Below are 18,455 nucleotides of genomic sequence, written 5' to 3' on the forward strand. Positions count from 1 at the left end.
TACTTTGTTATGTTCACCTGATTCCACATCTTGTGTTTTTAAGGGACTTCCTATGCAACCTATTCCTGGGCTATATAATTTTACCCACATTGTTCTTGTTTCTGTTGCAGACCAATGAAAATTTTAATTGGCTGCTAGGCATTGTTCTGTTTTCACAGATCTAGTTAGTATCCTGGTTGGTTTTCACCAATACCCAAATACTGCCTCTTGTGTAAGAAATCACAGAAACATTCATGTAAAACTAGGTCTGAGTCTATTAGTGTGTTATCAACACATTACCAAGCTTTCAACAGCCAATCTATCCTGTGTTCCTTAGACAACCTTGACCTTTACTTCCTTGCAATGTGAATAATATTACATCACATCTAAAAAGAACAATGTAATCATCTTTTCTATTTGCAGCACTAAGACAGTCAACAGTATTTGATACAATCAGCATGTGTCTTGATACCGAAGGCACATGGTGACATGTCTAACTGAATGTAGTTATTCGGCTGTCATGAAATGCACCTTATAGTGATAAACTTCAGCCATAAAATTGGAAGACTATCACATAAACATGTTTCATGAAGAAATACACTAAGAGAATTCACTGCTAGTTTATTGTTAGAAAACTGCATTCTATTTATTATGGCGCAATTTTTACAGTAAGCCAGTACTCGAAAACTCATTACATTTTACAGTGAAGTAATTACTGGGCTCTGATTCCTTTATTTCAACCAACAATGGTATCTAATTATTGCACAATAAATTGAAATGCTGAGATTGTGGAACTGTGAAAAGGCACAGCACAGCAGGCACAGCCTTTAGCTCATATAGAATGCTTAGCCTATTTAACCATAATCTTACTTGGTTGTTACACATACAGATGCTCACAGAGGGTTTTCTCTCCTTCTGTTTCTAGCTTGCCTGAGGGCTAGGGTAGCAACCCTTTTGCTAATGAGATCCACCTTTCCTTTGGGGGAAAGTGGTCAGGGGCCTCGGAACCAGCATGGCAAAAACTCAAAGTGGGCTGGCCAGAACATACATGCAAAGCCCTTACGTATGCGCACACACCTACGTAACATGTTTACACACATGCACACCCAGAATGACCACGCTATGTGTTGCCTTTTACCGTGTCTAGTTAACTTCCGTTATAGAGGTGGTAATAATAATAATAATAATAATAATAATAATATGCCCCACTCATCTGGCTGGGTTTCCCCAGCCCTCTGAGTGGCTTCCAGAACATATAAAAACATAATAAAACCTTCCCATTACATTACTGCCTTCAGATGTCTTCTAAAAGTCTTCTAAAAGTTGTGACATTCTTTATCTCCTTGACATCTGATGGGAGGGTGTTCCACATGGAGGGTGCCACTGCCAAGAAGCCCCTCTGCCTGGTTCCCTGTAGCTTCACTTCTCTCAGTGAGGGAACTGCCAGAAGGTCCTCAGAGGTAGACCTCAGTGTCCAGGCTAAACAATGGGGGTGGTGATGCTTCTTCAGATATACAGTGGAACAGATGAGCAGTACATGGAAATGATGAGGGAGAATAGGGTGTGGCCTAGTGTATGACTTACAGAGAACACCAGAGTCCATTTGACCTATGGACCAGAGGTACTCCATTTCTGTCTTAGCTCCTGATTATTCTTGAGTAACTCCAACTCATTTAATTCAAGGGATGAACTAGAATTTGAACAGAATCCTTCTCCTTGGGGTTTCACTTCTGTTTTTGGATGCAATGTGATAACATGGTTCTTATCTTAGATAGGGGGCAGTAGCAGACATGGCAGCAGGAACATCTACATTGGGGCAGAGACACTCCACAGTGACCTGCAGTAAGTCAAACAGAAAACAGTAATCCGTGGTTTTTTTGGGGGGGGGGGTCTTACATATGGATGGAGCTGCTCCATGAACCCATATGGCCTCTGACAATTTAGAAGCAGGTTGCAGCCGATCTGGATGTTGCCAGGAAGTTCAGCAGGTGGGAAGATGTGGAGAAAGCCTTGTGCTACTTCCCAGTGGCCACCCCACATACAGTGGTTCTCCCTAGCTGTCCAGGGTGTGGGTGGCAAGAGTCCTGGACCAACACGTTGGGACCTGGTTATGAGTGGTGGTGCTGGTAGCAGTCCAAGTGGTGGGTTCACAGTCAGGAACAAGTCAAATGGAGGTCAGGGACCAGAGAAGGCCAGGATGCAAGAGAACTGGAACTGGAACTGGCTACAGCATGGCATGAAACCACGTTGCTGGGGCAAGTCAAAGCTGACATGCAGCTTTATATAGTCCTCCTGAGCTTGCCTCTAGGTGCAACACATCACCTCATCTGACCATGCCTGCCAGCCAACACTTAATTCCCCCAAGGGAAGCCTGGCCGGGGCCTGGTCCCTGCAATTCCTCACAGCGCTCAGGGGCTGGCTTCTGCAAATACTCATGGTGCTCATTACACAAGCCAAGGCACTCTAAGACATGCGATCAGCAGGAAATTGTGGAGCCAGCCTTGGATAACTGCGCGTTTTTTTTAAAAAAGTGGAAAAAGCAAGAGAAAGAAAAGGAAAAGCCCTGGTCACCTCAAACTGTGAATTAATGTGAACTGTAACCTGCTCCCGAACATTTCAGAGATATCTCTGCCCCTTCCCACGAATTTTCAAGGAGGTTTCATTTCCTCCCACTTGCCCAATTAATATGCAAAAGACAATGGTGGTGTAGTGAGACACTGGCATCATTGCAGCTCCCCTAAATGGGCCTAGGCTGGGGCAGGGGGGTAGCAAGGTAGGGGGCTGTCTGGACACTGGCAGAGCTAATCTAGCAATCCCAAGGTGCAGCCAACTTCAGCACTGTACTGTCCAGGTAAGCTTCAGGATGGTGGCTCTATGAGTCTGACGCTGTTCCACCCTCTCCCTCCCTCCAGTTGCTCTACCAATCTGTGCACCCGTTGTAGCTGCACAGAGTCTAGTTGCACAAGGATTTATTGCCCAGTAATAAGAAGCCAGACTACTGTCCCTTCCACCGCCTCCTGCTTACAGCATTTTGTAAAAATTTAAGAGGTTTCCTCTAAGGTCTTTTCAGCAAATCAGATAGCTTCAAAGGACAAAATTTGAAACAGGTCAAGGTCTTAATGAGTTGCTTTCAGGACGCTAATTGCCATATCTGGATTCGACATCTTAATACGTGTGGATTCCAATGACCAAATTCTCCAAGAAGTGAGCAAGATTTTATCTGGAAGATTCACTGAACCTTGGCACCGAAGATTAATATTACTGAAGCGGGATTTCTCCCTTCCAAGGCTTGACATTAATAAAATAATTAAACTACAAGCCCCACTGGAAGGGGGGCGGGTAGGAATCATTTTTTAAATTTATCTGATGGCTGGTGATTTTTGCTCTTTCAGCTACCGAAATTGAAATCTGATGCTGCCGATGAACTGGAAAGTTTCATGAATCCCAATAAAGCCCACGACTAAGCTCAGTCACTCTCGCTTTCTGGAAAGGGTATCTTGCTTCATATGCCTTCATTTCTTTATTGGTGATCCATGCACCCTTATTACCTGGCCAAGGCTGGCTCCTGCATTAAGCTTCTGTGACTATCCAACCCCACTATGTTGGTTTTCTTGAATCTTAGGGATAGAAAATGGGAATGCATGTGCTAAACTGAGCATGCTGGAATTTTCACAGCCCTGAAAATATGGGTGTTCTTTCTCCCCTTTCATGAAAATAAAAGGCCAAAGGGGAAAGGCTACTGGTCCCTTGTCTTGACTGGATCTCACTTCAATTGGCTCACCTGCAGAGGGTCACCAATTTTTTGATTTTTCCGGCTTCTGTAATTACGCCTTCAGCAGCAGTCTGATATGTAGAAATCAGTAGGTGAAGATTTTCATAGCATGGAGACACTTTATTACTTCCTAATTGCTGCATACCAAGTTCCTGTCAAATGCAACACAAGCTGATCAAGCAGTTAGACTACAGCAGGGGTAGGCAACCTAAGGCCTGGGGGCCGGATGCGGCCCAATCACCTTCTCACTCCAGCCTGCAGATGGTCCGGGAATCAGTGTTTTTACATGAGTAGAATGTGTCCTTTTATTTAAAATGCATCTCTGGGTTATTTGTGGGGCATAGGAATTCGTTCCTTTTTTTCTTCAAAATATAGTCCAGCCCACCACATGGTCTGAGGGACAGTGGACCGGCCCACGGCTGAAAAAGGTTGCTGACCCCTGGACTGCAGTCTAACCTAAGGCATAGGGGGGAAATAGGGTGTCCTCTCCATATTGTTAAAACAGCACACCCAGTCTGCTCACGTTTTCACGGAGCAGCTTCCCAAACACGTTTGACTGAGGTGGCAATAGAAAAGAACATTATAGAAGGACAGGGATAGGAAACATTCCCCCCCACCCCTGTGACGGGGGGATAACATGTAGGGGCCAAGGCTGTAGTGGGGTGGACCAGAGCCAGCAATAGGCAAGGCCAGAGACAAAAATGTGTCTGGGGCAACCCAGCCAGATGGGAGGGGTATAAATGAAAAAATTATTATTATTATTTAAAATGGTAGGCCAAACCCCTTATGCTACACACACACACACACACACACACACACACACACACACACAGCGCTCCCTGACCTCCCTTCTCTCTATTGGGATCTATTGCGACCCATCTGCAAGCATAGGAAGCTGATTTGCACTAAGTCTGACCATTGGTCATAAAATCATAGAGTTGGGACCCCAACGGTCATCTAGTCTAACCCCAAGCAATACAGGAATCTCAGCTAAAGTATCCATGAAAGATGACCACCCAACCTCTGCTTAAAAGCCTCCGAGGAAGGAGTCCACAACCTCCCCAGGAAGACCGTTCCACTGTCAAACAGCTCTTACTGTCAGAAAGTTTTTTTCCTGATGTTTAGTAGGAATCTCCTTTCTTGTTCCTTGAACTTGGTCCATCTAGTTCAGTATTGTCTACACGGAGTGGCAGCAGCTCCTGTGGTTTCAGGCCACAGTCCCTCTCAGTCCTACCTGGAGGTGCCAGGATTGAACCTGGGATCTTATGCAAATGTTTATCCATGAAGCTTATTCTATCCAAGCAGGTTGCCAGGGCCAAGGCAAATCAGTCTTGCTAGAGTACTTGCTTGCTTACAGAGGGTTTGTTCCCTCTTCTTTCTATTGCTCCATCTGTTTTGGCACACACACCACACTCCTCCCCCTGCCCTATGAAATTAGGCTAAGGGACGTATTAAATTAGGCCGAAAGCTTCTGGTTACCCACCCCTGCTGTAAGGTCCAGAATGGCCATTTGGACTTCTCTAAGAGGTATGGAAATTTAAGGCTGATTGGATATCAACCTTTCATGTCTTTGGACAAATAGAAACACTTTTCAGCTGTTGTAAAACCTCTTATATTGCTGAATTCTCTTTCACATCCTTTTCATTTGTTCGGAGCTGCTTAAAAAAATAATGTCTTATTTTCAAAGAACAAAGAAAGAGGAAAATAGACCATGTGCTTGTATGACTCCTAAACAATTAAAGGCTCATAGATGAATGCATTAGTTTACAAATCTAGAAAATTAAATCAGGATCCACACAGTGATGTCTTAGTAAAAAAAAAGGTGCCTTAGTTCATTGATAAATCACATGCTTTGAATGAACAAGGGAAAAGATTAAGTCTGTAGCATTTCAAATCAAAGGATGTTATGGAAATACCAATGATAAATACAAAAAAACTTATATTGATTTGCAGGAACATTGTCTTGATTAGCAGGAATATTTGCCTTTTAAGAAATAAATAGAGAGAGGCACTAAATGAATACTGGAGTAAACTAGGAGAAGGTTTCAGTCTTCTGAGACTGAAAGCAGCTTCGAACATGCTGGAAACCGATAGTACATTCACCATAGGACTGTGGTTTGTTTCATTTAGATTGTCCTTCACATGCCCTCCTTGTCCCACACACATGTGGAAAACTGGCATACTAGGAATAGCACATCTGGTTTTCGCTTTCTTCCCAACATGCTAGCTTTCCCTCTGTAGCAGGATTTTGACACAGGGAACTATTTAAACATGTGATCACCCAGCCCTTTCCATGTGGCACAGCCCAGGAAGGAAGTGCACCACTTGCATTTTCTGCAAGTCTAAATTGGACCGGAGTCCCGCGGGTGCCAGATATTAAATTGGGACTACAATGCCGTCAAGTGTCAGAGAAATGCACCCCAAGAATGTCAGTCATTTCCTGTATCACCATTTACAGCACAGCGTCTGGAAAACTAAACAACAGCAAAGACCACATTCCATTTGCCAATGTTGAAAATAAATTTCCTGTGAACATCAGATAATGACAAGCGATCAGAGTTAGGATGGGGGAGAGCAATGCTTCCTCAATAGCATCCTTTGATACTTTTGACACAATCACCTCTTTAAGCTGCACCAACATGTCAGGATTCTGGAAATGTCTTTCGTTCACTACCCTATAAAAGACGTATGGCAAAAATCAAGGAATGCCTGCGTAAGTAATTTTATTTTTTATGATTCGCGTCCCAAAAGGTCCTGAACTGTCAGATTTATTGTCTATCCAGTTTTATGACTTCAAGTTGTATTTATTCTTTGATGTTTACCATCAACCCTGTCTACATGAGCTCTTGCTCAGTAGGCTTCCATATTGCTAAATCATTCTTTAAGCTTTAGCAGTGTTGCTTCTGTTCGGCATCAATCCCTCGAGACGTGCCATTAACATGAATCATTTTTGAAAGTACATAGTGCAATATGAACTTCTTGTTGAGTCCATCACTCATTGTGATGGAAGGAAGTGATGACCTTCACAGAAGTACCACATTACGACTAAATATCCCAGGACACTACCATCATTGGCCTGAGCTTGTACAGACAACCACATAGTGCAAATATTCTCTGGAACATGGTAGGCAAACTAAGGCCCGGGGGGCCGGATCCGGCCCAATCGCTTTCTAAATCCAGCCTGCGGACGGTCCGTGAATCAGCGTGTTTTTACATGAGTAGAATGTGTGCTTTTATTTAAAATGCATCTGTGGGTTATTTGTGGAGCATGGGAATTCATTCATTTCCCCCTCTTCAAAATATAGTCCAGCCCCCAACAAGGTCTGAGGGACAGTGGACCAGCCCCCTGCTGAAAAAGATGGCTGACCCCTGCTCTGGAAGATTCCCCTTTCCTCATGCATATGCTTTCCGCAAGCATAGCAGAGAAAATGTAATGGTAATAGTAATAGTAATAGTAATAGTAATCTGAAGGCTCAGAAAGTCCATAGTATTTCATTTTAAAAATATATTTATTGAGTTTTATTAAAAATGCAAGACAAGAATTAGAGTTAACACAAGGTGTTTGGGGATTAATGGACCAACCAAACCCCCAAATAAAACATGGACAACTCAGGTGGATAACCCAGCTTCAATAAAACTAAGTTCAGTAACATTACTTCCCCAGTCATCCAGGTCACACCCACAACATACCTTTAAAGTATGTTGCGGTGTGGATGTGACCCAAGACATGATGTGTAGCATATCAGTAAAACATTAATTTCACTAAAACAGCAGCACCTACTACCTCTAGCTTCCTCAGCTTATGAATCTTCATCCATCAAGAAAGTATTGTGTACTTATATTGCCTTGTGGCATTTTCTGTTTCTTTGGGGAACTTCACATGGTGGCAGGGGAAGAGGATCATAGGATGGTTGACGCTTTTCCACCCTGGTCTCCTGAATCTAACACATGAGCTTATGATAAACCATTACTTCCTACATTTAGCAATGGGGAAAGATTTGGGGCTCAGCATTCACACAAACCTTTATATGATTGTGCTCAAAATGCAGATAACGAGAAGGTGGTATCTAACACCTACAAGACTACATGGAATGCAACCACGAAGCAGTCTGTCTTGCCAAATGCAAGGTGGTTCTTTTGAAATGAGATTCAAGCAATACAAAACACAAGTGAGTGAGCAGATTAAAGATTTTATTCTAAACAGCAAGCAATATATACATACCAAGCACTTCAATCTGCCACTTGGAAGCCCTCAAGAAACGGCGAAGCGACTCCCCCAGGTAGCCTCAGTTTGCATGGCCCCACGACTGATCAGCCCATGCACAAGCTTCTCAAAAACTCTGCCTAAAGCCATCCAATATAGCTAACCTGTGTGGGTTGCCCGACTGGCTACATGCAGATCTTTCATTACTGGCTATGTGCAGATTATTCATTAGCCACCCCCTCCCAATGCCTCATTTTCTCAAAACAATGTCCAACATCACAGAAGGTACCTAGCACTATCACTTCCTTCCAACTGATTAGGGCATTAAAGGCTGTTCTTCATGCCATCAAAGAACTTAAGGAACAGAGGCAGGAAAGGTAACCATGTCAGATCACTAACTTCTCGAAATACAATTTATCTTCCAGATAGATTGCCCAAAGTTTTGGAACAGTGTGGGGAGGTGGGTACGTTATTCCTGACGTAGTGGGAGTGCCCAGCACCCAAAACCTCTGGGACCCGGTTGGCAAAATGTGTGAAAGTTTTGAAGCATATAATCACTAAAGACTGTCCCCTCCCTCAAACCTGTGCTATTGCACAGTATTGACAGTGGCTACCTGTGGTATTTGCATGGAATTCTACTGTATTTGCTTTTCATGGTGGCTAAAATAGCTTGGGCAGGTTAGAGAGGGCAGTGGCATAGCATGGGTTGCCAGTGCCTGGGGCCACATGGAGAGATGGTTGGGGGGAGGAAAACAGACGCATGTGCATTCAATTGCTGCTCCTTTTATACACATCACACATGCAACGTAATTAAATATGATCTTAATTTTGTAGTGAAGTTATTGCTTGTTCTACATCCCTACTCCATCCTCCTGTATGAGACATGCTTCGGTTATTTATTTTGCCTGATTCTGGAGCTAAGGATGAAAAAAAGTAATGAAACAAGCAATTATAGAATATGGCACTTTATCAGGGATCTTTTCACTTTCAGCATCATTCTTTCAATGACAGGCAGATCTGTCTTGCCATCCTATCATAATGAATAAAGGACACAATGACTATATCATATAGGATTGGACAAAGATTTGGATTTGACATGTTGAATGTATTTTACCAGGGTGGGGGGCTGACTTGTGAACGTTTCAAAATCAACCGGGGCACGGAGGGCATTCTGCAATGTATCCCTAGATAAATTATTCAAATCTGCATCTATGAATAAGCTTGGGAGATATTCTGGCACCCCAGGACTGCCCTGGAATTAACTCTTTCGCTTCTGTTTGTAAATTTCCATGGCAAATTACTGAGTGGTTTCTGACACCACAAAATGGGTTTTTGTTTGTTTATTTGTAATGTGATTACTGTGTTATACAGAGGCTACTGCTTCCAAACAACTTCTTAGTACATTAGCTACTATGGCAACTAATCACCTTATTCTTTAGTTATGCAAAGGCACATTCTGCCAATAAAAGGGAATGTGGCAGCCTATCTCCTTAACCATTTTTGCAATCCTCTTCTAAGGACTTGGGTAAGAAATTGAAATCATACTGATGGCGATGATGATAATAATGTAACATATGCATTTTTAAAAAGGCATCCATGAGTCTCAACAGGCTCAGGCTCACTGTGGCTCCTTACCCATAATTACATTCCCCCCCCCCACAGTATCCATAATCATCTGTACATGTACAGTTGCATTGTTTGTAAGGGTTCATGAGTTCTCAACAGGATCATCCTCCTTATACATTATGCTGGCATTACTGCTTCAAATGACATTGACTACAATGGCAACAAAGCACCTATACTTGGTCAACTTTTTAGTTATGAAAAGGCCCATTCTCCTAACAGAAGGGAATATTCCAGGCTAGCTACTTAACAGAAGAAACCCAATGCTGATTCCTTGCATAAAGAAAGTGTATTTAAGATGTTTACGTGTAAGTACAAAAACAATGTATAATCCACTCCACAAACAGGAAGGAAAATCCTACATTTGCAAGCAGGATAGGACAAAGGAAGGGAATATTGGCTAAATACAGGGTGTAAAAGTAGAAATTTGCAAATCCCTACCCACAAGCATGTTGATTTATTCAAAATGCTTACCAATATGAGAAATATTTTTTCTACCTGATCACTTGGGAATGTGGCATTTAAAGGTCACAAATAATAATAATAATAAACCTTTCATGACACCTACTGTCAACTGCAGTATTGACTGATAATGATTATATATTGTTAAAAGCATCACATCAAAAGAAAATAAAAAGTGTTTTGTCACCAATGTTTGCTGCACCTTGTATAAAGAACAAAGATAACATTTCCAGTATTTATTCTACTGTCTGCTCAGGTATGTGAACAGCCGTATCGAAGCTTCAATCTTTCCAGCAATGTTTTCTTTATAGATATTACAGCCTTGAGTTGAGATTTTAACTAGAAGGTACAGTAAATTTTAGTGCTTACTTCCGAAGATGGTATTATCCCTAAGGCAATGTGGTAAGAAAGGGAAATGAGAGAGAAATGTGCCAAACGTTATCTTAGGTATCTACTTTTTACAGTTTTGAGCCTCTGTCATCAACTATTTTTAGATTAGCCACAGGCGATGACAATAGAAGACATACATACAAATGGATATACTGAATAAACTTCCTGATAAAAAGAGCATTCTAAAATCCAACAAGACATATCTTGTTTGAACATGTTATCTTAAAATAACATATCTCATTTTTTAGGGATACAGTGTTCCATCAATAGGTTAATTGATTTGGAACCTTTTCGTCACATAACTAGGACCGTCTTAATACCTCCTCCCCTATTTCTTGCAAGGGAAGGCCTCTTTAAAGATGGTGCCTTCTTGCGAGAAAAGTATGCTTTTCTTTCTGAACTACTGCTTCCCTAAGATCCAAATTTAATACACTAATTACTTGATTAAAGCTGCAATCCTAAGGTGGAAGGAAGAACTGACGGAAGCTGCCTTATCCAGTGCTCTGCTCACCAGCACATGAGGGCATTCCTCTATACTATTTTTGTGTGTCTTTTAAGAAGCCAATTTTCATTTCACTGGGAACAATTGGAGGGTAATAAACTAACTGCTGGGGTAGTTTTCCAATTATTTTTAGGTATCTTGGGGGGTCTGGGTCTCAGGGAAGATGTTAAACTCTGCATATCAAAGCCCTCCTTCCCACCCCGGGTCTTCCATATTTCCAATTTGCTCCTGCAGGTCCCTTACTTATTTATATATTAAGTATACCTGTCAGTAGGATGAAGTCTGCAGGTGTTTCCACAGCTATAGGGAGGAGAGGAGGCATCAGATATGTCTTTCTGAAGCCAGAACTCTGCTCTTAATCCTTGGGGAGGGATATCTGATGCTTCCTATGGCCCTTCAGATGCCCACCCAGGGACGGACTGTAGGATTTCAGGATGCAACTGATAAGAATGTAAGACTGAAGAAGGCAAATGGCAAATCTAGCCCAGCATCCTGTTCTCACAGTGGCTAACCAGGTGCCTGCAGAAAACCTGCAAGCAGGATTCCCCTCCTCCAAAATAAATTTATTTATTTATTCTTTTCAATTTTATACATTTCACTAGTTTTATACATTTCACTAATTTTACATTCATTTTGACATTTCAAAACTTGACTTCCATCCCCCTCTTTCTGCGGTTCCTTAAATTTGTTTTCAATATCTTCTGCCTATCCAAATTAACTTAATTTACTCATTCATAATAATAATAATAAATTTTAATTATATCCCGCCCTCCCCAGCCGAAGCCGGGCTCAGGGCGGCTAACAACAATAAAATAGTACAACATTCTAAAATCATTTCATTCTAAAAGTAATTCAAATCAAACTGATGGCAACCATTGGACCAAAGTTCTGTGATTGCCAAAGGAGGGAGGCTGTGCCCTGACCAAAGGCCTGGTGGAACAGCTCTGTCTTGCAGGACCTGCAGAAAGATGTCAAGTCCCGCAGGGCCCTAGTCTCTTGTGACAGAGCGTTTCACCAGATTGGAGCCACAGCCGAAAAAGCCCTGGCTCTTCTTTCAATATATAAAACTGCAGGTTGTTACAATAATCCTGACAACGTTTTTACCTGTTTATGATTAATCTGTAAATATTCAAGAAACCATTTCCATTCTTTTATTTTTTTAAAAAAATTGTTATCTTGATTTCTTATTCTTCCGGTAAGTTTCGCCATTTCTGTATATTCCCTAACTTTTTGCACCCATTCTTCCTTTACTGGGACTTCTGCTTCTTTCCATTTTGGGGCAAGTAACATTCTTGCCACTGTAGTAGCATACATGAATAAGTTTCTATATGTTTTAGGTAGTTCTGTCCCCATAATTCCCAAAAGAAAAGCTTCTGGGATTTTGTTTTTACAAAGGTTGTAATAATCTGCAAGCAGGATTTGAGCACAAAAGCAGTCTACTCCTCTTTTAAAACCATCTAGGTTGGTGGCTCCCCAGTGGGAGCGAGTTCCATAGTTTCACAACGCCCTGAGTGAAGAAGTACATCCTTTCACGTCTCCGGAATATTTCAACGTTCAGCTTCACTGGAAGTCAACAAGTTCCAATGTTCTGAGAAAGGGAGAGAAGTTTTTCTCTATCCATTTTATCCACGCCATGCATAATTTTTTACAAAATTCTCTCATGTCAACCTTTGCCTTTTTTCTCTGAACTAAAAAGGTTGATAGAATTACCATATTTTTTGCTCTATAAGACACACTTTTTTCCTCCTAAAAAGTAAGGGGAAATGTCTGTGCATCTTATGGAGCGAATGCATGGTCCCTGGAGCTGAATTGCCCAGGGGCGAAAAGCAGATCGTTCTTTTTTTTTTTAGGAAGAGGGAAGGGGGTGTTGAAGCTGCTGAGCAGCTGATTGGCAAGCGATATATAAAGAGAGGGAGATAAGGGACGCTAGTGAGAAAGGAGGCTGCCTGGGAGGGGGGAGGTAAAAGCACATGGATCCTCAGGATCTTTGCATTGGATCACCCCAAATTCACCATCAGATCACATAGCATGTCCATGGCTACAGCCTGCACCCAAAAAACCCCCACATCCACTGTTTCGTGGGGCCGCAATGGCGCAATAACGTGGTTACAAAGCACAGATCCACATGGATCCTTGGGATTTTTGCATTGGGCTACCCCAAACTCATGGCTGTCATGTTTGTGGCCACAGCATGAACCACAAAAATCATACATCCACTGTTCATTCAGAATATTTTTTTCTTGTTTTCCTCCTCTAAAAATTAGGTGCATCTTATGGTCAGGTGCATCTTATGGAGTGAAAAATACGGTAAACAACCACATGGACTAACAACCCTGTTTTGCAGGAAGCACCCACTGAAAACCGGTTCAGGGCAGTTGCAGAACTTTCAAAGTCATGGCAGAGGGTGACATCAGGGGCAGGGGCTGCAGGAGGACAAATCAGCAAAAAAATGAGAATGCCTCCCCACCTCTTCTACTAGCACAGGCATCCACTGGCTCGAAAGCCCTTCGGCAAGTGCTAGAGCCCCAGTTGGATTCCACCCAATTACTTTTAGCTGCTGTTTTTAAATCTTCTGGTCCTGCTATTTATATCCCTGTAAACTTAATTGCTGTTTGTGGTTGCTTGAATTTTTGTGACTGTAAGCTGTGTTTGTTTGTTTTTTGGGGGGTGGGGGGGGGTGGGATGGCAGCAGTACAATCCAATAAATAAAATACATTTAACTGAAACAACATATGGAAATAGGAAAGTTACACAGGTGCAAGGTTCCTTTGGGAGAGCAAACAGCATCTCTGTATATTTCTTCTCTGTGTGCCTCTATATCTTGCCTACGTTAGCCTAGCAAAGGCACAATTCCTGTACCACTCACCTGTAGCAGAACTGCCATGATAGCCCTCTAGAGCACTCTAAACATGGAATAAGTGCCCAATCAGGTCTCATATGTTCAGCAATATATGTCCCCTTTTCTCCCTCTCTTTATATACTGTATATGAAAGTGTGATCAGAGAAGATGCATTAAACTTAGGAATGCATTAATTTCCTCTTAATTCAGACAATGGTGGACCATTATTATTATTATTTTGTTCAAGTGTAAGAGGAGTCTTTCTTGCTCAAGATTTGTAAGGCGTAATTACATTGATACATGAACCATGTCAGCAAGAGCAGTGGAATTCAGTGTATTTTTATGTGAAATGCACTGTTTTATTGCATTAATTCACATTTAACGTGTACACAGTAATAACCGTAAAATATGATGATCACAATGTTATATATTTTCCTCAGGACCTTCATTTAGAAACCTTTCAAAAGAATCCATGTAAATTAAAATATCAGCCAATTGACCTGGAGGATGTACAGTTAAAGGAGAAAGTTGTATAATATCTTTTATAAGCAGCACACTCTGCCTCATACAATGTCCCTGTTTCTGACTGGTAAACTATTATATTTCCCCCCTTTTGAAGTACTGTACAACATACAGTTATGGAGAATTTGGGGATTTTGAGAAAAACCCACCTCTGTGGAACGCAACTGTTTTAATCATGAGCTGTCAGCAACAGGAACTGTCAAAATTCCAAACTGGTTTGATTATAATGTAAAAGTTGATTACAGAAATAAAATAGGGAGATGGGGAAAGGATGAATTGGGAATAAAAAACACACAACACAAAGACATTCCACGTTTCATTCATTTCATTGGAATTTACTTCCAATAAGCCATGCTTAGGGTTAAGACCTCAGTTACGAGCTGCTTTTGCACATCATGCCAAGAATGCAATTTTGCACAAAACTTGTTTATATTTGCCGCTTTCCCTACTTAGGAGACTCAAGAAGACATCACCCTGGTGGTGGAGCGTCTGTTTGCATTCAGAATTCCAGGTTCAATCTCTGGTATTCCAGGTACAGCTGAGAGCGAACCCTGTCTTAAACCCTGGAGAGCTCATGCCATTCAGCATAGAAAATGCTGAACTAGTTGGATCAATGGTTTGACTCGGTATAAGGCAACTTTATGTCTTCCTAGGCATCTTCCCTAGAGATGCTGTGAGCTCTCACCTGATGACAGCAAGGGAATTCATTTTTCTGGACCCATCCTGTTCCACAATGGCTTTTGGACACTGTTCAAAGGTAGCCAACGTGTCCTTCAGATGTTGCTAGACTACAACTCCCATCACCTTGACCATCGGCCATTCTGGCTAGGACTGTAGTCCAACAATATTGATGACCCCATATCCAATGAAGACAAAGAGGCGGAAGAAGCTCTCTATGGCTGGACCTAGACACATCAAAGAAGCATTTTGGTTTAAAGCGTTATAAATTTAAACAGGGAAAACGGGTAGAGAAAAAATGGTACTCCACATCGCCATCTGGTGGGAAAACGTTATATCACATATACAACACATATAAATCACTTTTTCTTACGAGTCCTAAGTTTCAAAGAAAATGTTGTATCATTGCATCCTTAATCATAGCATACGGCTGAATCTAAAACCATCTGAAGGAACAGTCATGGTCTGTAAATACTATTAAAGCCATGCTTTTACATGGAGCTAGCTGAAGAGACAGTTCTCTTGATGCTCTTTGTTAGTTAAAGCGGCTCAACATAATAGCCTTTATCTAAAGCTCATTGCAACGGGCTTCCCTCTTGTCCTACAGATATTTTGAACTACATTTTGACTGTTGTCCACGCTGGGTGGGACTGATGAAAGTTGTACAGTGGTACCTTGGTTCTCGAACTTAATCCATTCTGTAAGTCCATTCGACTCCCGAAACTGTTCAAAAACCAAGGTGTGGCTTCTGATTGGCAGCAGGAGCTTCCTGCACTCAAGCGGAAGCCGCGTTGGATGTTCAGCTTCCGAAAAGGTTCGCAAACAGGAACACTTACTTCCAGGTTTGCAGCGTTCAGGAGCCGATTTGTTCGGCAACTAAGTTGTTCGAGAACCAAGGTACCACTGTAGTCCAAAACAGCTGAAGGGCACTATGTTGGGAAGGATTCTTCTCTCACCCTTAAATTATACTGCCAAAATGAAGAAAGCTTGGGGAAAGCCTGAAGTCGATTTTTCTGCAAAAAGACTTGGGGTGTGCGTGTCAGATAAATTCTCATACAGAATACAAATTTGAAATGTGAAGCAGGGTAGGTTCTGACTGGTGGATCTGAAGGTTTTAGTAAACAACAACACATAAGTAGATCCCACAAGCCTGAAGTCTGCCTACACTTATAGTAGGTGATATTCTCTGGCAATAAAATAAAATCTGATTTAACTCTTCCAGCAGCTTGGCACACATGTAAACAACACACACAGCGCAAATTTTTATGTATCTATCTGATCTAGTCACTTCTCTATGTAATGTTTCCATCATATCAAACATCAAAAAATAAATATTGATTTAATGGCAATAACCATGATATTCCACAGGGGCCCTCTCACTGCTTCACTCTGTAATCACTCAGTTTTTGTTATTTTGTAGAATCTGATATTCGGATTATCTGACATGAAACTTAGATAAAGTAATATTTGTTAATTATGCATAGCTTGAACACCCATTCTGTGCTTCAGTGCACAGCCCTCTGCTTCAATGTATTATTTGTACAGGTACCTGGAACAATTGTGAAGCAAAACATTATGCACATGAATAAGACTGCAGGGCAACAACATGGCATTCTCCAAAGCAAAGCAGTATTCATTGTCTCTTCTTCTAAATTCTGTTTCATTGAAGTTTATGGCTTGCTCTTGTTTTCAGCTGATTAAATATATTCTTGGAAATCTGAGAGATTATATTGACAAATAGCCCTGTATGCAGGCTAAGTGGCAAGATCGAGAAGAGAATGAGCTGACATGAGATGACAAATAAAAAAATTAAGTGCACCACTGTGTGCAACTCTTAGCCACCACTTGCCACTGGGTGTGTGTCTGTGTGTCTGAAAATAGGACTACATTTGCTTTGGCTAAGGTGTTCTTTGTGATTTATGGCCACATTCTTCACAAGTACACAAATTAACAGGGAAGATGAAAGTCCGTTGGCAGCAGATTTGTAGAGCTGCTGATTCTCAATGTTAAGTCCATTGGGAAGTACATCATGGAAGCCATAAATTTAAAGTAACCATAAAAGAGGAAAGCAGCTGGAATAATAGACTGTTTCAAAATGACCACATTACAGATTTGACTGTGCAGGAAATAAAATGCAGTGGCTCTTCAGATCTTTTCTGGGGATTCAACTCAGATATGCCTACTGACATTTGCAGACGTTCCTTCAAAGTTATGTGGGAACCGATTCAGAATGTTAAATATTATCACTCCTTAAACAGGAAGTGTAGTTTGCAACCAAAACTCAGATTTTCCAGAGTTTAATTTATTTGGTATGGTGTGTAATGTACAATGTTCAGTAGTTTAACAAGGTTTCCAGCATGGCTTCACTGAATTTTCAGCAGTCCCCATAGCCCACCACTCAATGAATAAAAAATAACTGTGTGAATTGACGTACAAGCCCTGAGATAAGAACTCCAATATTTCTTGTTCTAATTAAGGCTGCAATTCTATACAGTTACTTGGGAGTAAGTCCCAAGTCTCATGTGGCTTACTTCTGTATAGGCTTGCTTATAAAAGAACTACATTGTCAACATTTTGACTGCTTCCCAATCAGGTAAAGGTAAAGGTAAAATACCCCTGGACGGTTAACTCCAGTCAAAGGCAACTATTGGAGTTGTGGAGCTCATCCTGCTTTCAGACCGGGGGAGCCGGCGTTTGTCAACAGACAGCTTTACAGGTCATGTGGCCAGCACAACCAAACCACTTCTAGCGCAACGGAACACCGTGATGGAAACCAGAGGGCACGGAAATGCCGTTTACCTTCCTGCCACAGCGGTATCTATTTATCTACTTGCACTGGTGTGCTTTCAAACTGCTAGGTTGGCAGGAGCTGGGACAGAACAACAGGAGTTCACTCTGTTGCGGGGATTCAAATTGCTGACCTTCTGATCAGCAAACCCAAGAGGCTCAGTGGTTTAGACCACAGCACTACCTGCGTCCCACTGGGATCCTACTGAGCTGGGATGTTATACAGTGTCACACATGCATTAGTATACTTTCTTGTTGATTTTTGTACTGAAGTGCACTGTACAAGGAACTACTGTTGAAGAGTGTCTAGAGTTACAGTTAGTGCAGCCTAACTGCTGGTTGAGAGCTCGCAAAGACCAGTTCATTAGAATTTGCACTGGTTTACTATGCTTTCCTGTGCGTATTTTAAGGTGTTAGTTATCAGCTGCAAAACTTTACAACAGGAGAAATAAAGCTGCTAGCACATTTGCAAAGCTAAGCGGAGTCCGGCATGGTTTCAAATTGGATGGGGGACCTTCGTGTTGAGATTCCTGCATTGCAGGGGGTTGGACTTTGGGGTCCCTTTCAATTCTACAAGCCTTTGATTCTGATTGTCTAGTGTTTCTCCAGGAATGCCTTCACCCATCTAAGTTCTTTCATTTATTAAGACTTATAGAGAGGCTGGGCCTGTGAAAATGAAACAAATATTACAAAGACC

This window comes from Podarcis pityusensis (assembly GCF_964106645.2).
Source record: "Podarcis pityusensis genome assembly, chromosome: 12".
In the NCBI taxonomy this organism is placed as follows: Eukaryota; Metazoa; Chordata; class Lepidosauria; order Squamata; family Lacertidae; genus Podarcis; species Podarcis pityusensis.